Here is a 3,846-nt window from a genome sequence, read left to right as displayed (position 1 = left end):
CCAAAAAAGCATCCAGAGGATTTCAAAACATAGGAATCCACCACTCCCCTTCATCATTCAGACAACTGTTAAAGAAAGCTCACTATTAAATATGCCTCCTGCCTAACTTGAATATGTCTATCTTCTACTTTTAGCTTTTCACTGTTACATGAAAAAGATCCTTATTACCTCTCAGTTTCTTACTGTGAAGACAACTGTGCATTGCAAACAGTTTGCTTCTTGCTTTTCTTTTTGACAAGCTCTGCACAGTAGCTGATCTGCAGTAAAAGAGAGTGTATAAATCCTTACCTTAGAGAAGATGTGAGATAAGAGCCCTTCAGCACGGATGGGACGGGCTCAGCCACCTCAGCTTCATGGAGGGACCAGCCCCGTATTTTCCTGCCAGCAATGCTACTGAGGACACTGGTTAGGGCAGTCCTGCTGCCACCTACTACGGGCTGCTTGTTTCCACCCAAGAACATCCCCATTCCCCTCACCCTGGACAGCCAGTTCATACATGTAGGTAAGAAATGGCTTTCATGCTTTGCTGCTGTCTTCAACACAGATCAGTCCACTGAAACAATCAGTTAAGCACTGCAAACTCTGCTGGTCCAAGCGAGGGATTAGATTGACATATGTGTATGTGTGTGTGTGTATGGTGTATGATGGGCGGGGAAGGATTGACATATTTAAGGGTGATAGGAAAGAAGAGGCAGGAAAAATGCATATGGAGTCATCACTTCGGGATAAAAGCAAGTACTCAGTAGTTCCTGGAAAGTGTCTAACATGCCATCAATTCATCCCCTAATTTGCTCTGCGGTAACAAATTTATTTAACCATAGCATATATCAAACTCCCCCCCCCAAATATATTTTGTCTGAACTCTGTCAAACAAACCCATTGCCTCATTAGAAAATGAAGTCAGGTTAGTTCGTTAAGATTATTCTCCTGCTACTGGTGATCATCTATGCCTGTGGACAGTGACAGCCAAGAAGACCCTTTTCCCCACTACTTGTGATTATAAATCCCAATTAGAAAACAGGATTGTTTGATAATGGTAACCATGTAGACGTAACATAACATATAACCGTAGATGTTATATACTTTCAATGAAACACATCTACATCTGTTTTCTATAGCACTACGTGGATTGGCATTAATCATATCCTCCTACTTTTAATTCCTTCCTGGTAGGCGAACCTAGCTTCGGTGACCTACGTTATCCCCCTTGCCCTGACAGCACGATCACACAACATGAGCTATGGCTGAGAAGAAAGTAGCTGTGGACATGAGAGACTCACCACTCCCATTATGTCATTTTCTAAAACAAAGTTTCAGTGTGATTTAAGTGCTGCTATTGCTGCCCCTGTAATACAAGCAGGACACAAAGATTTGTGCCTCACCAGACTCTGTCTCTTGATCCCTGTTCAAACCTAAAGAGCATGGGATTAAGCCAATGGGACATTTTGTATTTCCAGAGCAATATACAGTCATCAGTAGAGGAGACGTGCAGCCTCCAAATTTAAACTATTAAAAGGTGGAATGCAAAAAAAAACCACCAACAACAACAAAAAAACCCCAAACAAACAAATCATAGTTCATTTGTAACAAATGCTCATTTGAAAAAGTTCATTTGTAACATTTGGTTACAAAAAGAAGAAAAAAACCCAAACCACCGCACCACCACCCCCCTCATTTCAGAAATTATCCTAGATGTGAAGGCCCCCGTGCAGGACATACGTGTCCCTGAATCAAGACAAGGGAAACAAGTGCCCAGGGAGCCTGAGAGAGGCTGGTGGCAACAGCTCCCCAAGACACAGCTTTGGGGGTAGCCATGTTCAAGGACGGACTTGGGGGATCTGTGTTAAAACTTAATCCTCTCTTGCCTCTGGCAGCACCAGAGAAAGTCTAACGTCAGGAAATTATGCGTTAGGACTCACACAGATGTGGAGGACTTGGTTACATGTACGATAGTAGCAGAGCTTGGTGGTAGCTCCTTGCCTAACTAAATGACAAGTATTGATCATGTTATAAACTTGGCTTATACTGGATATTTGGGTGGTAGGAAGGCTAGTATGGACAGAGGGTTCAGTAGCCCTCTTGACACACTTCTGCCCTCTGGCCCTGCTTGGAGCAGACACTGCAATTTGCCCCTTGCCTGATGAGAGACATGTGCTGGGCCCTGTAGCAAGAGGTGTAACACAGATCATTTGGAGGTGGTTGGAGTATGGGAATGGTGCTGTCTAAGGAGGAAGACCTGCAACAGAGGCATGCCTGAAAGCCGTGATGGGCTTCATGCTTGCTAAACCATGCTGTGCTTTCAAGGACCATCATAAACCAGATTGCTGCCAAAAGCAGTTGTTCTGCCTTCTCCCTGCCCAACTTACCTATTCTTACTTTTTTGCTGCTCCCTCTCCCCAAACAACTATTTTGTAACCTACGTCAGTTCTTGGAACATAGGGAAAGGGACAGTGAGGAGACAGGAATGAGGAGCCCAAAGCAGGAGAGCAAGACAGCTGCTTTCCCTGGTACTGCCAGGTTAAAACAGCCACAAAACTCTGGCTTAAGCTAGAGGCAGACTTGTTTTTTGGGGGCAGACCAATTGCCCAAGGAGCTCGACTTCGATGCACATCCTAAAGCCGCTCTTCCCCTCGGCAGTATCTGAGCACACCTGAAAACCTGACCGCTTTCCCCGAGGTACCCCAAAAATCCCCAGCCTAAGTAACCATCGACTTTAAACCATTTATTGCCCACGAGGAGTCCCCCCGTGCGCTGCAAAGTTTTCCCACGCCAGAAGGTAAGACGGGCGATAACTCGGCGAGGAGTCACCGCCGCGTTTCCCAACCGGTGTCTGGACGCGGTCCCCTTTGTGGGCTCGACGTCTCCAAGCAGCGACCTTTGCGGTGCTTGAGAAAACAGCACGGAGGAACGAGAAGCTGATTCCTCCCCCGGAGGGTCCTGCCAGGGCAGGGCGAGCCCCAGCAGCACCCAGCCCGGCTCCGCGCACCGGTCCCAGCCCTGGGTGTCACCAGGCTCCGCGATGCTCCTCTCACTTCAACAGTGCCACCTAGTGTCTTTTGTAAAGCGTTTCAAGTGGAAACGGGGGCTCGAAAAGCGGGGAAATCCGCCTTCGAGGCGGAGGGGAGTTACAAAGGGAAGGAGCCCGTCTGGGCGAGGGGGAGCTGCTGGCGGGCGGCCGGCGGGGGGGTGCGCTGGTGGCTGCCGGTGCCCCTGGCTGACTGTAAACCATCAACTGAGCACAGAGTGAACGCTTCTGGTTAAAAAAAAAAAAAAAAAAAGAGAAAAGAAAAGAAAATGAAAACCCCGAACACCGCAGTTTTCCAGTCCTTAAACTGCCTAACGCGTTTCCTGGCTTGTTTTAACGCAAGTGGCATGGGTATTAATGCCAGTGGGAGCTTTCTTGGGTATTTACTACAGCAAATGTTTCCGAGAGTGAATGGGTAAAGCAGGATTGGAAACTGCAAAGTTCATCCATTCATAGAGGCAATTCCCCTATTAATAAAAACCAGCAGCAGCAAAACCCGTCCCAGCCGAATAGTGGCTGTGGGAGGGACGAGTCCCACACCCCAAGCGCAGAGATGCAGGGAGTGGGGAAATTTGGGGTCTCACCCCTGCCTACGGGGCACGAAGAGGATATCAGGTGGTGGCACCGTATGTGTATTGCGTTTCCCTGCAAAATTTGCAACTTACCTAATTGAATTCCTGCCGCTGAACTGGTCCTTGGCTGAGATCATTTCAATGGGCAGGGTTGGTTTCTTTTTTTTTACAGGAGTTCCCTCCCCTCCTTCTTCCCATCCTCCGCCTATTAAAACAACTCAAGTCTCACTTGTTAAAAGACCCCATAAC

This window comes from Buteo buteo, chromosome 3 (genome assembly GCF_964188355.1).
Source record: "Buteo buteo chromosome 3, bButBut1.hap1.1, whole genome shotgun sequence".
Classification (NCBI taxonomy): Eukaryota; Metazoa; Chordata; class Aves; order Accipitriformes; family Accipitridae; genus Buteo; species Buteo buteo.
Note: the sequence above shows the minus strand (reverse complement) of the source record.